General features: G+C 47.2%; 1 long non-coding RNA gene across 1 annotated transcript; it reads left to right on the top strand.

Moving 5' to 3' along the window:
* The first annotated feature begins 105 nt into the window (after positions 1-105).
* LOC142572686 (uncharacterized) lies at positions 106-27,870 on the top strand. Its single transcript, XR_012826125.1, has 3 exons — positions 106-293; positions 6,208-6,364; positions 27,673-27,870. It is a non-coding gene; the product is annotated as an uncharacterized LOC142572686 (long non-coding RNA).

The following is a 27,870-nucleotide window of genomic DNA, read 5'->3' as shown; positions in this document are numbered from 1 at the left end:
TGTGACGTCGCTAGCCATCACCAATCTGTGCGTTCGCCGGCAATCGGGGCTGGGAGCACGGCGGTATGACGGGGGGCTGCTTTGTACAGTGCTCTCGCCCTCCTCTTCTGCCTCCTCCGCGCGCGCGCGCGCGCGCGCGTGCGGGAAAGACGCGCGCCGCTGGGGCGGAGACCCCCAAAATTTCCAGAAAACTTTCGCCCGGCGAGTAGCAAAAAAGGCGCAGATCTTTCGTCGACGTCCGAGACCGGGGGTAAACATAACCTCACCGCAGCGTGTGCCACATTTTCGCAATGGTAAGACGCCGGCTTACTTATGCTCTCCTCCTCCCCGCTAGTATTTTAGACTTCCTTTCACGTACTTAACGATGCTCGGAGGCTGGAAACTCGCCTCGTCACAGTGACATCAATGAGACAGCTCTCCACATAATCGGCACCGTCTCGCAGTGCTACCAAAAAATAAAAATAAAAAACAATCCTGTCAACGAAAGCGTTATCGAATGGGAGTGAAATGCGCGCACGCACACAAAAGTGTATTCGTGAGTTTCTGCTAATCTATCTGCTCACCAAAGTAATTCATTTCCAGACGTTGAGTATTGGGGTACAGAGTAGCTGGCAACGTAGCGAAAGCACATCACACTTTCTCAATAACTACAAGTGAGTGGCTGCCCTGACACACTTTTTTTCGTTCCATTTTAATTTCGCGAAGCTTGAAGGATGGCGTTTTTCAATACAATGCAGTGAAAATATCCGAAAACATTAGATTAACTAAGCAAAAGAAAGTGTATGCATGTATGTATGTGTGTATCTATTTCAAATGTTTGTCAGAGCATTACGCAAGGACGGGGAAGTGACAAGTGGGCTTAATGAACAGATGTACGAAGAAATAAGATTCAAAACTTTCTCGGAGGAACCTACAGTGCGAAAGGTAATCTGCTAGGACATTTTTACAGAAGTACTGTGTCACGCCTTTCTAGCGCTATTTTTTTTTTTTTCCCTCTGTGCATGTCGGCACCGTCAGGCGCATAGAGTTTCCTACAATACTAGAGGGAACTCTGGCACTGCGGTCGTTGACCCACCAAGGAGGTTGTGACCATAGAGTTTCCTACAAAAATTTTGTAGGAAACTCTATGGTTGTGACCCACCATGGGAATGATGGGAAGTACATGGATTTGTCTGCTCTTTGTGCTTGTGGATTCAGACGGTTTTGTAGCTTCGTTTATTACGCTTGATGTTAGAAACGAGAGCGGTTAACAGCTCTCGCTATACTCAAAAGACCAGACACTTTAGAGCAATATATGCTCTTCGAAGTGCAGAAGACGCTGCAAACACGCACAATCGCTACTAATTGCAACGATTGAGCTTGTCGAGGTGGCAAAATCGAAACGCGCCAAGCGTCTCAAGGCAGCTGCCATGCCCGCGATAAATTCATAAGGGCGTTTCGAATCGCTTGTCAATGCATGCGCCCGTGCTAGAGGTCCTGTGTTAGAATCCTGCCATTGGAGAATTTTAATAATGTTTATTCAATTATTTATTGCGCAGTATATTGTTGAAAATGACGAGTTTGCAAAGTCAGTCGTTTGAAGCCAAAAGGACGAAGTTTAGGCAAATCCATGTACTTCCCATAATTTCCATGCTGGCTCAACCGCTCCCATCGTAGCTCCCAATAGAGTTTCTCACCATATTGCCGAGGGAAATCTGGCGCTGCTGTGCTGTGGTATACATGGGAATGTCGGTATATTGTGACTTCGAATTGGCATCGTTGTCGGAGAGCCAGGACACCTTGAAGACCCTCCTGGCAAGCACCGTTCCGTCTGTCACAATGATTCATTTTCTACTAAAACAGGACGTAAAAAGCTGTTTTAGCTTTATTATTGCACAAACACATGTTTTGTTTAACTATAAGAACTTGTTATTGCATGTACAATTATGTGATACGTAAAAAGTATCAGCGGGCCGCTAAAGTTGGAGGACAGACGACAAGATTCACGCTCGCTTTGGAACAGTTTGTCGTCTGTTCTTGCTTTTCTTCGCTTGGTTATGCATTGAAGGTCAGTAAAGACCGGAAATAAAGACCAGTAAAGATACATGCCTGAATGGAAACATTTCATGAAGATGTTACTTTAAGAGCGCGTTATTTGTGTAGCCATATCTACGTTTTAGACGAAGCCTCTTACAACACCAGCCAGCACAAGCCTTGCAGGCACATTCCCATGACGGCACAGCGCTCCTTAGGAAACTCCCATAGACGGTGGCGCCAGATTTCCGTTTAGGTGTTATAGTGAGAAATTCTATGGCAGCTGCCGTAGACACTAGCGCCAGGGAACTCTGGCGCTGCAGTCGTACCAGCATGGGAATGATAGGAAGTACATGGATTTGTCTGATCTTCGTGCTTGTGGATTCAGACGTTCTTGTGGCTTTGTATATTGCTCTATATAAATCTTATTGTCGTAAATTGCAGAGTAATCTATATTATTCGAAATGCAGAAGACGCCGCGAACACCAACAATTGATATTAATTGCAACGATTGAGCTCGTCCAGGTGGCCAAATCGAAAAGCGCCAAGCGTCTCAAGGCACTGGCACGCCTGCGATAAATTCATAAGGGCGTTTCATTCGCTTGTCGATACATGCGTCCGTGGCTTAACGGTTTCAGTATCAGGCTGCTGTGCTATAGAGTTCCTGTGTTTGAATCTTGCCGTGGGACAATTTTAATGATGTTTAATTATTTATTACGCAGCACATTCTTGAAAATGACGCGTTTATTTTACAAAGTCACGAAGCCGTTTGAAGCCGAAAGGACGAAGTTTAGGCAAATCCATGTACTTGCCCTAATTCCCATGTTGGGACAACCGTTCTCAGTGCAGCTCCCGTAGACACTAGCGCCAGAGTTCGCTCTAGTAGTTTTCGTAGGAAACTATGGGCGCTGCAATCGTTCAGCCATCATGGAAATGATGGGAAGTACGTGGATTTGTCTTATCTTCGTTCTTGTGGCTTTGTTTACTAAACTTTATATGCCTTCACTGTCGTTAATTTCAGAGCAATTCATACTTTTCGAACTGCAGAAGACGCTGCGAACACGCACAACTGCTACTAATTGCTACGGTTCAGCTTTGTCGAGGTGGCCACATCGAAACGCACCAACAGTTTCAAGACACTGGCTTGTCCACGACAAGTTCACAAGGGCATATTATGTCGCGTGTCGATGCATGTGTCCGTGGAGTAATGGTTTCAATATAGGGTCTCTCTGTGCCTCTATCTATAGGGCCTCTCGACGGCAGGGCCGCTCTGTGTTCGAACCCTGCCGTCGGACAGTTCGAATAATGTTTATTTAACTAGTACGCATTACTTTGTTGAAAATGACGAGTTTACGAAGGTGTGTGTGAAGCCAGAAGGACGAAGTTTAGGCAAATCCATGTGCTTCCCATAATTCCCATGCTGGCTGAACCGCCCCATTACAGGTCCCGTAGACACTAGCGCGAGAGTTCTCTCTAGTAATTATTGTATGAAACTCTACGGTCACGCGTTCGCGACCATTCGTCTGACGCCGTCGCAAACATACTGGACAGGCTATGGCTGCGAACGATCTGTAACGAATTGGATACGACTTCCACGTTGCTTTTCGATATACTTGCTCCAGCTCGTGCACTGGCGCTGTAAGAACGGCGGCGTAATGGCGCATGCACGTGGTCGCCGCATTTAATGACAACCACACGGAGCAAAATGTGAGGGGCCAAAAATGCGTCGGTAATATGGTTCATGCCGGTCGCTGCTTGAGAAAAAAGCCACGTGATCGCCTTCGGACTGCACCTCATTGCGCACCCATTCGAACCGTCAGAACAGCGACGCCAGCACCCGAGGTCTGCACATCGGAATACGAGATCATGAGGAACGCCGACGCGCTCCCACTGAAAGCTGTATACCTTGATAAAAACAGGGCCACGCTAAGCGACGTCCCCGATTCAAATGTATACATCCTTTCCCGCGTGACATGACCGCTCAAAGCACGCAGGTTTTCAGTATTTAGGAGGTGTCGAAACACGACTGGTGTCCAAAATGTGTCTGAAAGTAAAGCAGCGTGTCGTCTGGCCGTGGCCATTGGCGGGTCAGACGTCTCACCAGAATGATGTATGCCGATTCAATTCCTTTTCGTGCATAGTCAGTGGGGTGCCGCAGGGGCGCTATGCCTACCACCAGGACCGTTCGGTCGAGAGCGGTGGATAGGCATATAGTGCAAGAGCGAAAGGCAGATATATCCTCTCGAGACCCAATGGCAACTCACGTTACGAACGTGAAAAACGCACTTTTTCATTGAACTATACCGCGGTTAGTTGCTAAAAGCAGCACGTCCACGTAATACGTGGACAAAGTATGGCCACCTCTTCACGTTTGTTATGATAAAGCCCTTGTTTGTCTGTCTCAACGCAGAGATCAACGAAGCTTGTGTGGTGGGTTATCATGCTGACGTTTCATCCAAAATCTTCATGTCGCCTAGCGTGGTCTTCTAAACGCGTGCTCATCACGAGTGCATTTCGCCATCTGTGATGACACAACAGTCTGGATCAATTCACTGACTTTTCTCGACAACTGACGGAATCAATATGGTTAAATTACATTTCTGCGTGCCTCTGGCTTGACTCTGATACTTTAGGGTGTGGTTATTGTGCCGGCAGAATCATTCGAAAGAAATTGCGCAGACCCTTCGCAGAAGTAAGCTGGTTTGCTGGGCGAATTGGTGCACATAAGGGCAATATGGTTCAAGCAGGTGAAAAGCGCTCATTTTTCAGTTTTTATTTTTTTTTTTATGTTCTCGCTGCGCGGGGTGGTTGTCAAGTTAAAAAAAAAAAAACTTAGTTGCAAGTCCAGTTTTGTCCCGTCTACTTCATTCTACTCGCGCTAGAGTTTTTTCACCGGCTGGACCCATCTTACACCTTCGCATAAATCTCCTAGGCTTCCGCGCGCGGATTCTGACAGCTAAGTGTAAACAATGTGTTCTTTCGTATACCTTGCCGGCGCCTCCAGGACGCAAATTACCCGCCGTGGTGGCTTAGCGGCTGTGGCGTAGCGCTGCTATAGGCTCGAGATCGAACTCCGACCGCCGCATATAGATGGGGGTGAAATGCAAAAACGACCGTGTACCGTGCATTGGGTGCACCTTAAAGAACCCCAGGTGGTCGAAATTAATCCGAAGTCCACCACTACGGCGTGCCTCGTAGTCAGATCGTGCTTTCGGCTCGTGAGAGACGCAGAATTTAATTTTATTAACGGGGCACAAAAGCTGCACCCGTATGTGGGTTGCGGTCTCACCGAGGCCTCCGTGTGCCGGGGTTGGATCCGATCGGCTGCATCGCGGAGAGCAGCCGCTCTTGCATGCGAACACTCCCCGGCACGCTCCGGCCTCGGCGACCCGAACCCACTGACAGCCCTGGTTCAAACTTTGATCCACCCTGCTTCCGCCCCTTGGATGCCCTGGAGATTCGGCGCTCTATTATAATCTCAGGTGCTATCTCGAGGCCTCCATTCGTCAGTGTTTTTATTTTCACATGCTAAATGATCTCACTGTGCCGAGTCACACAAGCGATAATCTAGGCGGTATAACTGTCCGGCCCGACTGTCAGCAGATTAGCCACTTCCAATATCTTTAAGAGGACTAAATTCCGGGTTTTAACGCGGCAAAAGCACAGTCTGATTATGAGGTATGTCGTAGTCGGCGACTCCGGAATTATTTTGGCCACCTGGCGATCGTTAAGTTGCACTTAAATCTAAGTACACGAGCAAGCATTTTTGCATTTCGCCCCCATCGAAATGCGGCCGAAAGCGAACCCGCGACCTTAAGATCAACAGCGCAACGCTGTAGCCCACTGGCTGAAGGCGATGTACCAGGCATTGAAGGCAGTGTACAAGGGGTCTCATATTTACTCACATATTTTATCGGTCCAGAATTCGAGAACTATCAGATTGGCGACCGCCTCGAGCAGATACCGCTTGGAAAAAACGGAGGAGAGCCCGGCGATATCGCAACCGCAGACGATGTGTCTGGTCCCCGTGGGAAGAAGGGACGCTCCCCTGTGAATGCACCGCGCAGCCAAAAAAACAAGTGCTCCACGAGCGCCGCTATCAACCCGCGAGGTCGGTAAACATGCGCCAGAGCTGCGTTCGGATACACGAGCCGCTGAAGCACACTTAGGAGCAGTACGGTGCCGTCCATGCAGGGACGAGAGCCGCTCAGCCGTGATGATGGCTCCTCTGGGCTGCGCAGTCATCATGCAGCTGCGTGCACCGAGAGCCATGCTCCCTCCGTCCGGTGAACGGGGGAGAGGGTGCGCTCTACTCGGCCCATGGATGCCGTGCAGGCGCGTCGAAACCAGAGTGAGCAGACAGTTACACAACCCATTTACGAGGATAAAAGTGGTAAATGGGTGACACATGCACTTACGTGTGCGTCTTAGAGTAGTCATTCATTCGCATAGAAGGGCAGACAAAATTAGGCAAAACATTGAGAATACGCGAGAAACCTGCAATTTGCACGTGACATTGCCCTGTTACTTTAACCAGCATGGTTTGAGGTAGGCTTCTGAAATACGGCGCAGAAAAAAAAAAACATTCTGGCAAACAAAGAACACCTTTACGGTACACAGACAGTCTCTAGAAGCTGTGAACGAGCCTGTTTACTTAGCCCAGTTGGGAGTTGGAGCGCAGATCATGAATGTAATCATCGGGAGCATAAGAATGCGTTGAGAATTATTTCGCATTTCCTGGGGCATCAGTTTGTTGATGTCCTGAAATCCTGCAGAATGACAGCCACGTATCGCTAATATTATGTCCATACCAACCTACGGAGCCTAAAGCCGGATGCGAACAAACTTGAAAGAAAGCAAAGGCGGCGGATTAGCGACGATAAGGAATACCGGTAATAGTATTAACAAATAAAGACAGCAGTATGGATTATACCCTGAATCAAATGAGAGGTACTTTGGTTGATATGTAAAAGAAAGGCGTGCGGCGGATATATAGTGCGCCTAACAAGCTTCTGGTGGTCGATTGGACAAACAGAACGGATACTAAGGGAAGGGTAACGTAGTCGAAAGAGAATTAAGTGGAGTGATTAAGAAATTCGAGGGGGGGGGGGGGGGGAGGGGGCACAGGGCATGCTCGTTTAATAGAGGCCAGGGATAACCGGATACTTCTTGGATAGGCCTTTTCCCTAGTAATGAATTTAATTAGGCTGAAGTCGAGAACGAGCAGGTACAGTATACGGCCTAATTATCGTGAATCGCCAGTGAGTAACTGGTCACGCCACCAATTCGCTCGGTGCGTGACGTTTCTTCCTGGAAGACTGTCCTTGTCGGAAAACTTAGTGCTCGCGAATTCTTTTCGAAAACCATATTAGTGAGTTTTAGAATTGGGGGCGCAAGGCACTGGGCCCCCAAGCCGCGTTGCGTCCGTTGCTCTTGGGTTTAGATGAGCAGCAGAGTTTGAGGATTGGGTCGAATGCCGACAGCGTTGGGTTGAGCGCTCGGGACGCCGCAGTGTGGAAAATAGAAAGGTGCTTGAAAGCAAAAAAAAAAAAAAATAAGAAGAAGGAACCTCTTTTCTTACAAGTGAAAACGAAAACAGAATGCATTTTTGAGCAAAAAGAGCGAACAATGTAAGAAAAGTAATCACTGTGTTAGTACCGGTTAGTATAAGGAATTAAGTGTGCGGTTCTAAGCCAAGCAAAGCCAATCGAAGCGAAGTGCTCTTAGTTGGTGTTTTCTTGTGTCGCGCTGCGAAAAAACTGAGTTCACCCGTGTGAAATGGCGAAAATCAGTTGAAGTAAATAAAGTTTGCTCTGCGACCATACGTCATCACTGTCACCCGCGAGGGCGGCCCAAGATGGCTTCGGGGCCCACGCTAGTTTTCGATTTTTGGGTTAACGCGAACGCAAGAACCCAAGACTGGCTTGGGTTCTGCGCGTGCGCATTTGTGGCGCGCAATTTTCTTGGGTCCCCAAGCCGCTTGGGCCCCCAATTCTAGAACTCTCTATTGTATTAGTTGAGACAAATTCAGCAGTACCAACCGACCTTTGTTCGTAGGCCATGCTTAGCCTACATTAAGCACTTTTCAGGCCGGTATCGTGTGCGACTGGGAGCAAATTTAGCGCGAGAAAAAGCCAACACACAGTCACGTGCTTGCCGAGATGTTACACTGTGTGCAACACCTCTACGTATGCGGACTATATTAAAAAAAAAAAAGAAGATTCGAACGAAGTAAAAAACAGTTACGCGTGCGCAGGCACGCGCATATGACAGGCGAGAATAGGCTACAGGATAAATATACCTACTTTGAAGAATTGACAACGTGCAGTCAAGAATTTCGGGCGCACCAAACACGTGCTCTCGGTTTTGCCTGCGAAGCGCTGCCAGGCTTTCATTCATTCATTCAGCTACAGCAAAGGGTGAGTGTGCTCCTCGTTCAGCGCCACGTGCGCCAGTTCGCGCAGAAAGAAGACCGAAGCAAGTGCTGAACTGCTATTTCTCCAAGTACCTTGTCAACAGAGCACTTGCAGTTCAACGTGACGCGAGGCCGCAGTACCATTCGTGACATCAAACGAAGTACAACAGCGTGCTCCTCGCACCATGCACGCTAAGTAAAAGAATGAATGACCAAGGGCGCCACGTGGCTCTGCGGTATACGCACGATATGAAGAGTCCAGCTAAGGCGAGAAAATTACGCTGTAAATATATCTCGATCAAAAGGAAAAGCTCACCTCTCTTTTGCGGGAGTAGCCGAGCGTCTTTCGAAATAAAGAGGCTAAATTTCGTGACCTGGGCAGCAACATGTTAACCGGCCAGTCGAAATAGCAGGCTCGTGAAAGGGTCTCGGGAGCGTTCACCCGAAGATTATATATCCCCTGACGGGAAGCGGAGGAAAGGGGAGAGAGTCGGGCAGGCAAGAGAGGGAACCTTCCAAGGTCACGCGCGATTGGCCTCGGAGGGAAAGGGCGGGTCGTTCCGGACGCCTCTTCTTGGGCAGCTAAATGACACGTGTAGCTCGCACAGATGACGGTCACGCGACACGAAGACACGACGACGACTTGAGCACGGCCAATCCATGTAAGCGAGCCTCTTTCCTGCATTTTTGCTTGTATTCGGTGGTCAAATGGTTCAGCAACTCACTAGGCGCGTAAATATGACACTTGATTGCCTCCTGCAAAGATCAGGGTGTTGCCGCAGATAGGATCCATGCGCTAACAGCGTCATGTTCCAACTTCGTGGCGAATGGATACATGAATAGACGTAATATCCGACTGCAAAAAGTTTCTCAGAGCGTGGACGTTGCAAAAGAGGCAAGTTTCCTTACGGGTTCGCTTCGCTCAGCCTGGAATTTAGGAGTATATTTTGGTGGTCGCACATGCGTATGCGTTCGCAGCACAATGCGCAGGCCATGTTATCGGAAAACTTTTGCGACCAGGCGCGCAGCAAGAAGTTCCTGTGTATTATGCGCAGTCTGCTCGGACACGGACATGTACTGATCTGCAACCGCTCGTAAAAGCTGCCGCTAATTTTAGTCGAATGTAACCAGCAACAAGGTCTTAATTGCAACAAGTGTTTTACCCTAGGGCAAGCACTGGCGTAATCGTGTTGCTGCCAAAAATTTACACCAGCAGCAAAGTAAAATACACTTGGTTACTGCAATGTTAGCTGTTTTTGTCCGTTTCAGCTGCGCGCCACCAGACGACTGCACCATGCAGGCCACTCACGTTTACACCAAAAGGGGCCTCCGCCTGCGTTTACCCGCTTACCGGACAAGCTAAACCTCGCTTTCGTGAAGCTCTTTAACTGCGTTAAATTTTCCCTAAGAGCGAAATGCTTCGATTGACGCAATGACTTGCACGGCTGGCGCCTTGCAAACCGGAGTGATATTGCTGTTAATTCACGTGCTTGCCGAGAAAAAATATCTATTTATTGATAATAGCTCAGTGACCCTGTACACAGGTTGTACATGCAGGGTCTTATATTTTTTTACACGCACGCATATATATGTATATATATATATATATATATATATATATATATATATATATATATATATATATATATATATATATATATATATATATAAAGGAACCCTGAGGCTAAGCGTTTTCGATTGAGTTGGTCCTCGCTACATACGTTTTTGTCGATTCCTCGTTCGCGCTCATGGGGTTTCTCGGTTTGCGTCAGGAAATATTCGGCGTCACGAGTTGACACGCGATACAGTGGTCGAGCGTTCTCAGGACAGATGATCCATTACATTTTCCATCCTTACCCTCCATCGGGCCTGTATTGGCCGATAACGACGAAGGCGACCAAACCAATCGCCTATTATGTATATATCAAAGACGGGCTGGAATGCCTATACAAGGGGAGTGGGGTGAACAGAAGGGAAAGGAGATCACAAACGACTGTCAATCCCAGCCTCGCGTGCAATCGCCCAGAGGGACTGCATGCGTTGCGAGAGCTCGACCGTCGGCTGTTGGGTAATGCACATCATTTAAAAGTCCTAGACTGCGGCTTGATATTTATGCCGGATGTCTTTGCAGCCAGCGTGCTGCCATAACATCTTTCGTCGTCGGTCGGTCGCCTTTGTGGCACGTCGAGCAGGTGACCGGTGTTGTAGGGGCAGTAGCATCATAACAGTCCGGGGAGTCCTCGGCTTCGACAACTTCCATGCTGGAGTTCCTCGCTGCCCAGGGTGTTAGGGCGCGGACCCTTACTGTAAAGGCGACACTTGGCCAGCTCGTCCTCTGTCGGAGGACGTGCTTATGCATTTGGGCGCCTCGTTAGGGTAGCGGGTGGTCATTTGTCGGAGTTTGCACCGCCAGAGCACTCCTCCTCTTGTGTTTAGTCGCGCAGGCGCTTTCGGCCGGCACGGGTGTCTGTTGCCTCGCTCGCCAGCGCGTGCGCGGCCTTGTTACCGATGCCCCTCGCTTTTGCACATTTCTCCTCTCCAAGCCACCGGCCGAGGGACAGTCCAGGCGTCCGCGCAAATTCTTTCTATATATCCTGAGCAAGAAAATGTTGATAACGAAATGGGTCGCTGCGAAATACGGCCCCCTAGTGCCGAAAACAGAGCAGATTCCTGTCTAAAGCGCTCAAGTGTCTGTGCGACACGGCGACGTGCGCGCACCAATACTGCGCCCGAAATTTGCGCGTGTCGAGGTCCAATGTTTACACTTCAGAAGGCTGGAGGCGAGCGCATTTCTCGGTAAAAGATGGCGTAAAACCAGCGCGCAAGATTGCATTCTAAATACTCTAGCACACGGATTCTGAACCTGTGCTCTGAACTGTTGTCTTAAATATATATTAGTGTGACCCCGTACCTCCACCACTTGTAAAGGCGTTTATTAGTTTGGGGCCGACCGTTAGAGCAGGGCACGGACTCTCAGCACGACCGGCATGCTATATATATATATATATATATATATATATATATATATATATATATATATATATATATATATATATATATATATATATATATATATATATATGGTCAGAGCATCACACGCGTAATGCAAAGACGTGGGATCGTTCCCCACCTGCGGCAAGTTGTCTTTTCACCTGCTTTCATTGTTATTAATTTATCATTTCTTTAATTCAATTAGTTAGTACAAGTAATTTCCCCTACGTTTTCCTTAGTGTCTCTGTTTGTTGGCCTTCTCATGATATGACTAATAAAAATCAGGCCCCTCGGTTAACCTCCTTTCCCCGTATATATATAGGTCAGGGTCATGATGTGACTAATAAAAACCGGGCCCCTCCGTTAACCTCCTTTCTTCATATATATATATATATATATATATATATATATATATATATATATATATATATATATATATATATATATATATATATATATATATATATATATATATAATTTCAGTGGCGATGCAGTGTAGCCTTTGGCTGGCCGTGATCACATGGTCGATGTAGAAAAAGATCGGGCGGCCAGCTTGACAAAACCGCGGCATGTGCGAACACAAAATTTCTAGAAATTTCACTCTGCGCGTGCGCAGTGCAAGCGATAACGCGATAGCGTAATCGTCTCGCGGTCGCATTATCGCTGGAAGCGCGATACGAGTGCCGCACTTTGGATCGTAACAGTGAGTTCGGCTATAGCTGGAAAAGATTCACGCACGTACACCCGAAGTATAACAATACCCTGAAGAGAATTTCCATTTCGAAGACTAACTTACGAGCCTCTGTGAACCATTACCTTCCCTGTATAAACAAGATCTACAAAGCTACCACCATCTGTCATACCTTGAGGGAAGGAGCCAAGTTGGCACCGAGACGTCGGGATTTAATTTTAAAAAATTCGATTTCTTTTGGTTGGAGAGTTTATAAACTGCATAATCAATTAGAGCCAGAATTATGCCACTCTGACGAAATGGTTAGCTTCCAGCCAGCGCCAAACGTTTAAGGGGTGTGATAAGTGAAACACAGCCTTGATCACACTGCCAGTTGTAAATCTGAACTGTACCCGTTGTGCCCATAAGAAGGTATTCAGTATTTTTTTTAGTATTTTTTTCTTTTATTGTTGTTGTTTCTTGTAGGTGAATATATTCCTAGAGATTAACGTTCAGTTTCTTGTTCTATTTTTAATATCTGGTTCTCCTTATGCATTACGCTGACAACTGCTGCGTAACTGAAGATGTTCCGTGCCTCAACGCTTCATGCATCCAAAATACGGTATAACAACTTTTTAGAGAAGCAGTGTAGGACAAAACACCATACGGGAATGTGACCACGAATGAATGAACGATAAATGGGTTTGACCATCCAGCAGCACATACAGAATGAAAAAGTACTTCTAAGAGCATGCGACTACAATGTTTCGATAAATGGATACAGAAAAATATACTGATTAGGTAGACGCGACTTGGTCTTACATATGGTGTTAAAAAGGGAGGTGAGCTTTTAAAATCGCACAAGGGAGAAAACATAGACGTTCACTCGTTGTTCCGTCATCAGGGCCCTGACTACATTACTTGGTTGCGGTAAACGCACACGAAAAGAGTCAATAGGGCGTATTGATCTTGCTTTGGGTTGGCATTCCTTTTGTGGGTTTCTGAGCTATCCGGTCAAAGCTGTGGCGTGTCGAGGAGGCGTGTGGGGAGTCACCACTGTGCCAGCTTGCCCGTCGACCAGCTTCAGAGCCTGAGCGCCTCGTGTGTTTCTGTACAAACGAAGCATGTACAGGATCAAAACGCGCAGACACGCCACGGGAAACAGCTGGTATTCGCGCAACAGGGTCAGAGCCGCGAACTGTTGCGAAATCTCGCGCACGGCTGCAAAAGAGGGGGAAGGCATGAGATGTGTCAGTTGTGGAATCTAAGCAAGGCGGCACTACGCACACATAAAGAGGGAATATATATATATATATATATATATATATATATATATATATATATATATATATATATATATATATATATATGACTTGCTGCTTGGTAACATAGCACATATTGGGTGACGTTTGGTTGTCACGTGGCGATTGGTTTTTGTAATTCATTTCGGTGCGTTATTATGCTTTGTATTTTAGATGATATGTTTGCAATCGCCATTGCTTTATACACGTATCAGCTGTCCTTTGAACGATTCAGGTGCATTTTGTTCGCCCATTTTATTCGTTTTGCATGTAAACATATCTTCATTTGGTTGATATGCACATGTATATTAACTGTACTGACACCATGCAATGTATTCTGATGAAGGCCGGACCCCGGCCAAAACGTCAATAAACCGCTTCATACACGCGTCTACTTCACTGTGTGTATATATATATATATATACACACACACACACACAGAGAGATGGCATAGTCGACGTGTGCACTGTGCCATGGCACAACCTGCAGGCGGATGTGATGAAGTAGTGTTAAAGGGACACTAAAAAGAAAAATGATTTCTTCTGCGTCATTAAATTACCCTTCTACAACACCAAAACACCAATCTTACCACGATAAGACGTTTAGTAAGCATGAAAAAGCGCGAAAGCGAAATACAGGTGGCGACGCCTCCTTGAAGTTCCCGCACCAGGTCGCTGTGACGTCATGGATGTTGAGAGCGTCTTTTAGGGCCTATTTATTTATTTAGCGGTACAGACTCACTGCGTTGTGTTCTAAAGGAACCAAATGTTAAACATCGCAAGTTTGGGGAACCTTTACTGAGCCAAGGCGGCCCAAATACGAAAGCATACTTTGGAATCCCTGACGTCACCCTGACGTACCAGCGTCGGGGTTTCGGCGCGAAATTCAAATACTGATACTTTAACCTTCATTTCCTCATCTAATATTCAAACTATTATTTTGAAATGACCGCCTGCAAAGTTCTCAAACAATGCTTTATTAGTCTACACTGATATATTGTATTGCCTTAGTGTCCCTTTAAAGAACGGTTAGAAGTCTGACAATACTTTGGAACCGTAAAGTAAACTTGAAAGGTAAATTCCTCTCAGCAACAACAAAAGGGCAAGGCCTGATGCCAGTGGGGCGGCGGAGGGCCTGACCTCACCTCCCAAGCCCCTGCGCCTTGTGTCTCCTTTTGTCTGTAGACTGCGACTCTTTGATATGTGCCTCAATTGGGAAGCATGTGAACGCTTGGAAATACGCGCATTTGATTACCATAGTTTCTATAAAATTATTATTTTATAATGAAATAGGTCACAATTAACCACTTCGCATTGAACTTCGGGAAGTCGCTTATAGTCTATAAAAGCACTGAAGACAGTAGCGACATACCGCCGCCGCATACACTTTTTTGAAGTGCGCGAGCACGCATATTGCGACTGTCATTGCCATGAGTGGGTCATGAGTGATGTTGAAGTCAGTCCAAGAGCGCTTCTGCGAGACGGGCGACTGCTACAGCACAGCGTGGAACAAGTGAACGGTTTCGAGTCTGACTGGAGGCACAAGTCGTCAAGGACGGCAGACTTGACGACGTGACTCAGACTTCAGCTGAAATAGACTTGCCAGCGCTGTTTTAGGACTGGCGCGAAGGCAGACAGTGACTCGTCGAGTACTCAAAAAAAAAAAAGGAAAAGAAAACGAGCCACCCAGAGCGTTGCGCGCGTGTGTGCAGAACAGCCGTGCCGAACTCTGGTGCACGCGCCCACAGCCCAGAGGAGAATATGCAAGTGGGTGCTGCAGCCTTGGGGCGTTTTGCCATCCCGTCAGCACGTACGGTCGAATTACAGCCGCCTTTAGGATCCTACAAGGGAACATGAAAATGGAAGCTGCAGTTTATATATATATATATATATATATATATATATATATATATATATATATATATACACTTTTTCTAGCTACCATACTGTGCTGCTGAATTGCAGGCTGGGAGCGGCATGGCGCACGTCCTTATGCCCAACCATACGTCAAATCTAATCGTTTTCTGGAAACAAAAGACGGGCGCCTACATGTAGTCGGAATGTGTGGCTGGGCGATATTCAAGGCGGTGTCACCAAATCCGAGCTTGTCCGAATAGCGAGTACTGGTCTGAGGTATACCACGGTTTGGACAAGTACGGGCTTTCACATCCGCGCCTCCACATATCTTTCCTGTGTAAACGCCGTGCACCATGGAGGGAGCACACGCAAAGCATTACTAAAGCACATCCACAAAACGACCGGAAGCATCAACCGCCCTTCGGGAACTCTCGCCAGTGTATATACTGGAGAGCTTTAGGTTAGGGGACGCAAGAACTAGGGGCGACGGTACTGCGCAGACTCAGACGTAAGAGTCTGCGCATGCGCAGTACCGTCGCCCCTAGTTCTTGCGTACGCAAGCCACTTGCGTCCCTTAACCTGAAACTCTCTACTATTTCCAAATTCCGCGTGAGGTCGCAGCACGTCTGTCGAGTAAAGGGGCTTTACTGTCGAGGCGCCATGAACGACTCGCACCTGAAGAAAGAATCTGTGCCGGATCCGAAACGTCGGGTTCCAATAAATTTTGGTTGGAATTTCCTCAGCGTTAATAACTTATCATGTAATCTGCATTATAAAGACCCTTGAAGATGCAGCCGGAAACACAAAATGCATCAATATGGTTGGCGGGAAGCCACAACATGGGCGAACAAGTTCGCGTGTGTTGTCAAATATGAAACAATAGAGTGTTTTAGTTGAGCGTGTTTACGCTCCGCTAAGCAGTTGAGCGGAAGCGCGAATGCGCATGCGCCGTCCGCTTAGCCGTAAGCGGGATAGCGGAGCGAGGAACACGGTCCGCTTAGAAGCTGCCTGAGCGGAGCGTGCCGCGCAGCACTTTGGCTAGCGTTGGCGTCAGAACGGATTGGATTGGATGCAGAAAGCAAGCGCGCTGTCTAACACGTGGCGTTCCCCAAGACGGCGCTTTATTTTCCATTGGATAAAATGGACCGGTAACGCATTACAAGCGGACGTCTAGATACTTCATGGAGAAATAAGCTATATATATATACACATATACGTTTTACTGTATAAGAGTGATCATAAAGTGTTTTGATTTTCTTGCATTACCCTGAATTTAGCCAGGGGGCGCTGCAACTACGAAAGGTCCGCTCCGCTGCGCTAAACGTATAACTAAAACGTGAAAATCACTCGCCGCTCCGCTGTGGCTTAGCGGGGCAGCTCGGAGCGGAGCGTACCGTAAAGACGCTCAACTAAGACACTCTAATGACTAGACCAGGTCGGGGGGGGGGCGGCAAAACGCGAAAAGAGAGCTGTTGTAGCTCATGGTGGCAACAGCTGAAATAAGCCTTGATTTCTAACCAGACCTCGTTCCGCCGCTGCACGGAAGAGGTCTATCTTGGAAATCGCAAATATTCGTCTATATATAGTCACAGAAAGTTCGGCCCTCTAGTGAAAACCTCTAAACACGCTTATAGCAACCGCCACCGATATTTTTTTTTTTTTATTTTCTAAACAAGGCCTCGTTCACAGCAGGCAAGGCTAAAGCAAAAAAGTGCGCCTTGACGGTAGGCGTAATGTGGCGACGATTAGCACAAAGTTTTAGGAACTCCTACTCTACCCTCTCTTTTTTTTTTCCGTCACCCCCCACTGCTGACCGCCGTTCATGTGTCAGCAGATGTAGCTCGACAGTCGCAGTGCAGTCAGCATGTAATTTTCTCACTTTCCTGTCCTTCATTTTTAAGCAGAATGAACAACCAATCATTGCACTTAACGACTACAACCCTCTCGTGAACAATTCGCTGCCAGTGTCTCCGAGTCGGTAGTGCCCAAGGCAAAAGATCCTCCCCACACATCCAAGGTCGCCGTGCCTATGACTATGCTGCACAATGGGCGACCTCCTCGCAGAGGCGCAGTTCCGCATTGTTGGTTGAGGGAAGAAAGCGAAAACTTTGAATCGGAGGAAGTGGAGCGATTCGGTGAAAGCGCGGTGCTTCTACGCCACAACAGCTGCGACGTCAGCGACCGGGAGCAGCTTGCCCATTCCGAACTCGGTGTTGCGCAAAGACGCAGCGCGGCCGGTGTGGCGACGCGGCAAGGATCGATTGGGCGTTGAAGCCACGCAGTGTAGAGCGCGTCATAATTTCTCTCTCGCACACACCACAAACAAGGCCTACATAAAAAGGACGACACAAGGACGTAGCGCACGTTCGTGTGTCGCCCTCCTTTGGGACCCTTTTCGTGCGATTCTGACAAGTGCGACTGACCATTTGAAGCACGTATATATGCGCCAAATCCAACTTGCCCCGTTCAGGCCGCCCTTATCACGCGGAGCAGCGGCTCTACATGAGCGCATGGAAAGAGCACCCTGTACAAGGTACCACCACACGCTACTCCTTTTAACTTATACGTTTATATCGGACGATCATCACCCGCCACTCGACTGTCCTTACGCGGTACCGCCGCAGTTCTTGGAACGCCAGCACAGCAGCAATGGAGCAGTCTAAGCACCAACAACCTGAAAAGCGATGCTGATCTATATATAAGGAGAACTTATCATGCAAGTAGTTGATGTGTTGTTTTCATCAAAGACACGGGCGCATGCCAGAAAAAATTTTAAAGAAACAAAACATGGGCACGCGCTTGTTCACTTCTCGAAGTCTGGCTTGCGTCAGTAGTGTCGCTTGCAATGAAGTGCATATTTCAGACCAAGCTGTCATGACACATGCGCATAGCAGCTTGCGCTAAGCTCGCTCAGATTATCTAGTTCCCGAGACATGTAGAAAAGCCCCGCTTCCAAGCTTCCACGTGCGCGATAAGTCGCCTGACGGATACGTTCTCTATCGTTCACGATAGGGTACATTACATTTTGCATCGTCATAAAGAACCGCGGTAGCTTTTCTCTTGAGCTAATAGTCAGACAATCGAATGAAATTGGCATATTGCAATGCGTTTCGTAACCGTCAGCTTTTCTTCTTTGAAATAAGGAAGTAGTAAGGTCATCCTGGTCCGCTTCTGTTCATAATTGAAACTAAGCACCGCTAAAAGAACTAGGGACGTCGAGAACACGTTCCCTGTTCTTTCGCGCTCTTCATTCTCATAATGAACATCAGCGACACCTGTATAGTTCGCAACCTTTTTTTCTCTCACTCTATCCACCAAAGAAAACGTCTGTGAAAAAGGTCACGGTGCAGGACTCTAGAATAGCTTCGACCCGCAACCTCGCGTTCAGCAGAAGCACAGCTAGCAGACCAAACTGAAACATGAACGACGTCCCAAGCGAGATTCTATTCGTCGGTAGCCCCTAGATGCCCTCAAAGCGATTAGGTATTTGTAGGCAGTTAACAAATAAACTCGCATGACCGATTAGGTCCATATATTCCTTACCAGTCTTATGCCATGCGTATATCCTCAATTGCCCTCTAACCATAACACCAAGCTCAGTTGGCCTTGGAAGCATTACCAAGCAGCATTCCTCTGACTCGACCCCCCTGTCTTCCCCAACACCCTTTCCTCCGACCAGGCCAAAGCGCCGCCATTTCTATAGTAAACACACGGTCCGTCCGTGATCGTGCTGACGATTTCAGTGGTCCCAGCAGTGCGACCGGACGATTATTCACTTCCAGCTTGTTCTGCTAAGTGCACGAGCGTTACCGATTGGCGCATAGAGCCATAACTTTGTGCGCGGATACCGTGTTTGCAAGACCTGATTACTGCGCGCGCGATATACGGAATCGAGTCCGCAGTGTCACACGCGCCAACATCACGAGGTTCCATGGCGCGCGCGGTGCAAAGCGGCGACCGTGCAGAATTCGTGCTCTGCCGGAGGCTCTCAAACCGCAGCGGACGAAAATGCACTCGAGGTTCCCCCAAGAGACGCAGCCCTGGCTATAGCCTCCGAGCCAAGCAAGCATCGCCGGCGAGTTTTCTCTTTCGCGCGTGCGCCACATCTTTCCCGTGCACCACGTTCGACCTTTCTGGCGGCCACGGGGGACGAAGGTGAATTATGGATGACTCTACTGGAGTACTTGAATTGAAAGCAAGGGACCAGACTCTACACGCCAGGTAGCCACTTGACCGTCGCCAAGCGATTAGACATTCACAATAAGCGCATTACGCAAACCCCCCGATTTGGGGAAATAAGTCCAGTAGACTGAAATGGTTTTCCGTGTCCAAGCAAACCTCGCTAGAAGGAGCACGTACAGACCATTTTGTTTAAGGCAGAGCGATGGCGCGCTTTAAGTGGAGCGCGGGCAGCGGCGGTGCCTCAGCGACTGACTCAAGTCTCGGTTAAAAACTAAAGCTGGAGGGTGCAGTAGATGGTGTACGTAACACAGACCATTTCACTTCTCATTACGATTTAAACATTTCACTGTTCTATATTAATCTGCACGCGATGCTGTGGGGAAATTAGCACACTAATTGCAATGTGCTAATTTCTCACAGATTCGGGTATCCCGTTTTTAAGAAAACAAATGTGTCGTGGGCGGGGGAAGGAAATCAACGTCGAGCATAAGTAACGGGCAAGAAACTCGTCTACGAGAAAGTAAGCACGGGAGACGGAGCATGCAATGCTCGGGTTTTAATGACGAAACACTGGAACGGTGAAGCCAATATTCTGTGCGTACAACTACGAGTTTAACATATTTTCACCAGCTGGCTTTTTCGGCTGCAGCGATCTAACAGTAGTGACCCCTACAGGGGTAGCATACACAAGAACACCATACAGCAATCTATTGGGGACTTCTGGTTTTATTTACCACAGTCGCTATACCGTATACATAACGTAAGCATTCATTTCGCTCTATTCTAGTTTTTTTTTTTTCCCCTTATGTACCCCTCAAGACCGGCCGATACTGCGATGACGTATAGGCGGATCGAGCGGCGCTCGAACCACTTCTGTACGTGAGGGTGCGCCGCCGGCAGCGCGCACCCTGCTAACGCTGTGTGGAATAGCAGGAATGAGTTTTCTTTTCACGAGACAGAATATGGCGGCTGTTTTAGCCTATAGATGAACGAACTTGCGGTAGACCAGTGCAGACCATACGTAAGATGGCCATATTTTTAAATGTCATTATTCGTGACGAAGGGCCGGCGTCGGGGCTGATACGGAGATAATTTACAAAAGCTTTTCATTCGTAACTTTCAGGTTTATATGTTTAAAGATGCTGCAAGTTAGGAATTAGGTGTTGTGGTTCGGTTCTGAAGGAGTGTACACTTACTGGGTGTCAATCCCTGGCGTTTATCGTCAGCTCCACAACATCCGTCCGTAAGATGTGCCGCCGTCTGACAGTGCGCCGTCGCGTAGCGCGTGACGAAGGCGTTTGGAGAAAGTAACAAGGGTTACGTGTAACACTATAGTGTATCGCACACTTTGGGGACGGATATACCGAAGTTGGCGTTAGCACGAGATCCCCACAGCTACTGGACACGTCCTCCCACAATCTTCCACGTCACGATTGAGTGCACTGCAAACCTCTTTCCTCCCTTGCCAACTCTCCTTTACCCCCTACGCAACAAAGAGCGGTGGGACGATGCCCTCCGCGACGGACCTCCCGAGGTCCTCCGAACTGTGATACAACGGGCTCGAAACAACGCCGGAATCATCTTAGGGACCCTGGACTGAGGGTTCCTCCCACACTGCTCTCGCCATTCAAATATTATTAATAAAGATGTTTTACTCTCTCTCTCTCTCGAGATACACTGATGGGTAGCGAAATAAAACTTTACCAAACTCCCGTAACAAAAAGGGAGCACTTACTTTCCTGTGCGAAACTGAAGCCACTCACTTGGATCTGCGCAGATGTAATTCAGAGTGGTTAACCTTTAGTAAACTTCGCAACAAGATATACATACATTGCATATTGCCAGGAATCGGGAACTGTTCGAACGCCGTAGTGCCTAATTCTGAAACACATCGCAAGGCGGCGATCTATAACGAGAGCGCAGCGAAGGTGCCAGTGCAGCTTTCCTATGCGCAGGTATACCACGTGTCCAGATACGCACAGGATGCGGGGTAAAAAAACAAAAGAAGGCTGAAAAGCGTCCCTTAATTCGTTACTTCCATGTAACATGTGCAGCTGTTCGCTGTCATGCGGCCGCCCGATTATTTGAAGCAGCGCGCGTATGATGCTGCCACTCAAAAGCGAGACGCACGAGCGAAGCTACGAAGAAACACTGAGAACGTCAGATACTGGATACGGATTTTTCTGCAGCAAGCTGAGCTTCCAACTTTGAAACATTGATTTGAATGCAATTCGTTCGAAAGTATGATACGTTGTACCAAAGAATGCTATCCTATGACATTTTGTACGATGTTAATGCGTAGAAGCGGTAAACAAAGAAGAAAAAAATTGTGGAGCCTTGCTGAAAGAAAAGTTAAGAAATAGGACTATGTGAAACATAACAAGCAATAATAAGACGCCGTATGATATACAGGGTGTGCCACACAACTTGAGCCAAAAATTTAAAAATGAAAGGCGCGTCGGAAGCAAAATTGAACCGAACGCACACTATTCGCAATAGCCTATAGTAACTCAGATTTTTTTTTCCCCATAACTAATTATTTAAGTTTAATTACCCAACTTTTTCATTATTGGCTGGGGACCCCCAGTATGATACGCAGACTTGTAGAGCACCTTCAGAAACCACTGATCGAATGGTTTCCTTTACGATACGTCTCACGTATAGTCCTTTTTTTTCCGGGTTGCAAAGAAAGCCCGCGAAATATGAAAAAAAAAAAGCCACGTGATGGGGCGCTTGCCCAGTGGTATCGTGCTGCTCTCAAGCTTTCGTTCGGTGAACAAGGTCGGCTCCCGTCGAATGACGGCGAGAATGCATGCTGATTGCCGGTGAGATAAAGAACGCCCTGCCGCTTCCTCGTCGCCAGTCACGATGCAGCCGACCTTGTCCACCGAACGCACGCTTGAGAGCAGCACAATACCACTGTGCAAATGCTCAGTCACGTGGCTTTTTTCGTATCTCGCGGGCTTTCTTTGCAACCCAGAAAAAGGTCTACGTGGGACGTATCGTAAAGGAAACAAGTCGATCGGTAGTTTCTGAAAGCGCTCTACAAAATTTGCCTATCATACTTGGGGTCCCCAGCTAATAATTAAAAAGTTGGGTAATTAAACTTAATTATTTAATTATTGGAAAACGAAAAAAAATTCTGAGTTACTATAGGCTATTGCGAATTGTATGCGTTCAGTTCAATTCGCATCCGACGTGCCTTTCATTTTTAAAATCTTGGCTCAAGTTGTGTGGGACACCCTGTATATAGTAATGCGCTAACAATAATCACAGAAATTAGCAACGGTTGCACGTTGCTTTGCGCTAGGAAGTATCACCATATTTGAATTTTGGAGCGCCGAGACCAGTTTAATATGCATGAAAAAAAGAAAAAAAAGAGAGAGAGAAAGAAACGGCATTGTGTTTCAAGTGGCCCCTAATAGCACATGCTGTATATAGGGAGACGTCGGATGGTCGTCCGGGAGGCTCAGAGAAAAATGTGCTTCAAAAGCCGACTGAGGAATATGAACGAAATAGATTGACTGCTAGGGTATTCAGTTACTTGTACAGAAAGGGAAAAAAGAAGAAAATAAAAACGTTGAACGGCAATGGAGAAAATAATGCAAACGCTACGGAGGCACGGGAACTAGGAAGTACGCATTACGCTAACGGCGTGCGCAGTGGCACAGCAAAGAATGAAAAAAGGATAAAGCATACTCTAGCAAATTTGTCGGCGACGAGTACTTGTGTGTAGCGTGTGTGTGGAAATAACGCAGAAACAATTCAGCATATTTTGATAGGATATCGCAGTATCCTTTCATAGATGAATGAAGACGTAGTTACCTTGCTCGCGACCATGGGCTTTAAGGATAATAGAGGAGAAAGGTTGATGAATCTGGGCGGTGATAGGGAATAAAAGACCGTAAAATACGGCTGGAGCACTGGTGGCGTAAATGCAGGGAACACGCAGACTGAAAGGAACGTATACTATTTACGGTAACAAGACACTTTGCAAGATTCCATGATTTGTTAGTATAATAAAATAGAGAGGCAGAGAATAAGTGAAGCGGGAAGACAAAAAATAAAACTATAGCCACCACGCTTTTCCAAAGGGGATACTCACGAAATCCAACCATCCATCGGATTCCCAACGCCAACACTGGCGGTAACAAGGGCGAGCGCTCGAGGGTAACACACGCGGCCAGAATAGTTCAACTTGCGAAGTGCAAAGCCGTGGGACAGGAGCTACGACGCTATAGCAGTTATCAGGTGCGACTCGGGATTTCCATGCTGCGACATACGACCCGTGACTGGTCTAAGCAGGCCATAAGAGCGCTGCGCGGATTTGCTGAAGGCCAGCTCACGGGAGAAGCACGTTCTACGTCACTCTGCCATCTAGTGTATATGGCTCCTGTTGCGTCTCACTTGGCAGCGGCGGCTTTCAAAGGGTGCAAGTCCGTGTCAGCGCGAGAACACGAGATGAGAGAGAATGCGAGAAAAATGTGTGTGGGCGCGCTGCACAGAGAAACGGTATAGCACCGCCTAATGTAACATAGAGCTGGGAGCCTATACAGGGGGTAAACTGCAGCCGGCCTGCACAAATATTGTACAGGGAAAGTCAGGACATGCAGTGAAGACCAAATTAGCGATACACCAGCACAGTCAATGAACGTAACGATTGTCTCCGAGACCTTGAGTCTTCAAATGTGGTGTACCGAACAATAGAACAGCTACAGGGCTGCTGGCTAGTAGTCGGAGGCGAATACCATTTAATGGGTAGCGCCACCAAGCTCTTGTTTTTATTTTGCCTGATGTTCTAGCTATCTTTCTGAAAAAGAACACACAGACACACCAGAGAGAGAGAGAGAAGAAAGGGAGAATTTCCAGCATCAAACTTTCTGAACCACTACTGGGAATTGCTTGTTTTAACAAACGCGTATACTTACAGAGAAAAAAAGTCATTTTTATAATTGCGTGCAGTCAAAAAAAAAAAAAAAACTGTCAGACACGAGATGTTGATCTACACGGCGCTGCCATCACGATAACGACTCTTGAAAGAGACGAAATAGAAAAGGCAATTATCAGTACCCATGATACTAAATCACTTACTCGAGTGACTATATGTCTGTCACCATTCTTTTTCTTCCTTTTTTTAAACTTTTGAAGAAGCGGTACCGGTCCTAATCACAAACGCGAAGTTTACAAAAGGGACTTTTACTGTAAAAAAAAAAAAAAAAAGCCCTGTCACGCTCCATTCTGTTGCGTTCTTCTCTCTTCGGCAAACAGCCTGACGAGTCGAAATGTTGATGGACACCCATATATTCAAATGCGAGCTACAAAGAAAAGTTGGTAGATGGCTATGGTATGAAGAGCGAGATACATTCATAAAGATGCAAGTGCGAACGGTGTTTTCAACAAGAAATATAAAGATGAAACCGCATATACTACTTTGGGGGTGAATAAGGAGTGTAGCCAATGCGGAAATAAATACGGGCTTTGCCAAGGATATCCATAGTCGTCACTGCTATATTTATAATTTACCTAAGCGGAATGGGAAAAAGGCCCGAAACCGAGTCAGTGAAGTCACATTTTCCGTGTCGACTATAGGACAAATTTGGAATGCATCGCCTCTCAGGACTTATGAACGCCGATTACATCCTCCTGTCAGACTAAATGAAATGACCTCCGAAGGTTAATGGATATCTGTGAAGACGAGATAGATGTCTTATGCTTGCAATTTAGAGCAGAAAAAGTTTGGTGTTATGCTATATGCATGATGACGAAATCAACACGATTCTGGTGCAGTGCACGAAATTACATGCAACAGTGAAGGCGCATAAATACATCGATGTATTGAATAAATAATTGAAAGGTCTTAATGCGTGAGCATATAAAGGACGTATGTAACTTTCAGGAAGCACATGGAACTTTGGGGTCATGATAACTACGAATTTGCGAAATATAAAAAGAAAAGGCGCAGTGGTACCGGGTTTCACGTTTGCAAGCGCAGTAGTATGCCTGATATTAGATTCCAGTTCTAGACTCGTAATTTAAGCACAGGAATGTTGTTAGATTAGCTTTAGGTTCTCATAAAATTTAGGTACCCGTCAAATTTTCACTGCGTTAAAATTAAACAAAGAAAGAGTAATAATAAATGTCTCTACTTGCAACCGAAAGGAGACTGCAGATCACGTGGTGCGGCTTACTGCGGCACATCCGACGCCTGCTGTGCGCCATTGTCAATAAGCACTTTGCGGGAGACCGTGAAAGCCATGCCAGTGGCAGCCCAACATCACACGTAAGATTTCCACGTGCTACCATTGCCGAACGCGCCTAACGCCCTTCCTAGCACCTCGGTGACGTGACACTTTACTGAACTGTTTGATGCAATTAATTCGGTTACAGGTCTTCGTCAAGCGCGCTCATTAAACCGGAAGAGCATCAGCTGGACAAACTCATCTGCCCCCCGCAGCGATGCTTTATCGGAACACGCTGTCCAGTTGCCTACAGAATACTGTGATGCACCCGCGCGAGCTGCACACTGCCACAAATGAGAGTGCGACAAATGTCTCGCATCAGCCTTTGCCAAGACTCCCGTCAAAACAGGAACGCTGTACAAAATTTTCGTGTTCGACACACACATGCTGACGTCAACATGAACAGTTGTGGCCGGTGCATGAGCGTACTCATATCGACCAGCCTCCGCCTACATGCTTTTGGCATACCGAATGAGTCACGGCACATGCTTGGACAGAAGTGACAGTGATGTAGTGGATTAGACGTTACGAAGCTATCGAATGCTGCACATGTGCTGTTAGACGCTCTCTCTCTCTCTCTCACTATATATATATATATATATATATATATATATATATATATATATATATATATATATATATATATATATACATACACACACACACCCAACACGTGGCTATTCATCATCATCAACATTTCATCAAGTTGCGCTGTGACAATGAAGCGTGCTGAATAGGAGGAAATAAAAAAAGGATATTCCAGAAACATGGCATATGAATGTAGCTCAGTGTACCGCCTCGATCGCATCATTGTGCTGGAATGCAAGAACGGCCGAGCGCAACGACTACGGCGCGTGCTCCAGGACGCTGCAGCTGGCCCTGCATGAACCAGTCTCACGGCCGCGCCAGTGACTATTTTCCCTCTTTCTCTCATAAGCAGAGGGAAACACGCCAAAACTATTTCACACTCCGCATCAATCAAACATGACAGCGATATAACGCGAATCGCCTGCGTACAAATTATGAGCGCCAGGTCTCCAACCGTGGCGGGCGAAACGGCGCCAACACCGTGCTCGACCATCATGGGAAGCGGCCGCGTCGGTCGTTGCGCGACAGGCGGGCGTTGTGCGGCCTGAAATACCGAGCCGCACAGCCACCGCCGTCATCCCGCTCGCGAGCGAGACGCACCGGGAAAGCGATCGTGGTGGCGCGACGAGTGAGCGGCAAGGCGAAACACTAGCCTGGTGTAGCGGCGGCACCGACAACAGCTCTCGTATGTCCTTCCTCTCGGAGCGCCTGTGCATACCTGTCGATCCAGTCACTCATGAAGCTTTGTCCATCGCTGTCGAAGTGAAACGGCCCTAAGATTTCTTTTTTTTTTTTCTGCGGATGCATGGGGAGAGGTGGCAGGGTCTACATTTTGTTTGTATTGGATGTAGATTACGTGCTAGAACACTCCTCCCCTCTCCATAATCTCCCATCCCCAGAAATAAAATGCTCGTTATACCACCGACTCCCTCGCTATGCGATTCACTCACGCTTCTGCCATGAATCATCAGTTTGAGGCAATAACGGTAGAACGTTCTTAGGGCTTCCTAACCTTTGTTGTGTAATCCATCGGTTCTGACATAATCCTACCAGGAATTACGTGCTCTGCTCTTGTCTGCATATCGCTCGTTAGACAGGCAGATACTTTTACAATGTTCGACACGGTTGCTTTCAAGCGCTGAAGGTGCAATGGTACACTCGTTGCCTGCACCATAATAGCGCCCAACTGTGCGTCGGCTGAAGAATTTTCAAATACCAGTTCGCGGAATTTGAGCTTTTATGTGAGCGTCGCGTCAAAACACTTCACTGCCTGCGAAAGATATGTTCACAAACTTCGAGCTTTGCTGATCACCAACCACAGCAAGCGAACTAGCACATGTCTTCCAAAGAAATCGTTTGCGTGAATCAAGACATAACCCCAAATTGTTCTTGTAATGTGTTTTCATTTGCTTTCCAGTTGTATCGTGGCTGTCCTCCGACGGAACCATGGCGTCGGGTGCCCCTACGAAGAACTGTGCCAGCGCCGATGCCCCGAGTACTTGTGCGAAATAAAAAGCTATGCGACGGCGGCGGTGAGCGACATGGTGGTGCCTGCACTGCGAATATACGAAAACCTGGAAAGGGTGTCGCAACTCGTTACTTTACGCAGGGTGAG

Source organism: Dermacentor variabilis, chromosome 1 (assembly GCF_050947875.1).
Source record: "Dermacentor variabilis isolate Ectoservices chromosome 1, ASM5094787v1, whole genome shotgun sequence".
Lineage (NCBI taxonomy): Eukaryota > Metazoa > Arthropoda > Arachnida > Ixodida > Ixodidae > Dermacentor > Dermacentor variabilis.
Note: the sequence above shows the minus strand (reverse complement) of the source record. Positions and strands in the feature narration are given on the sequence as shown.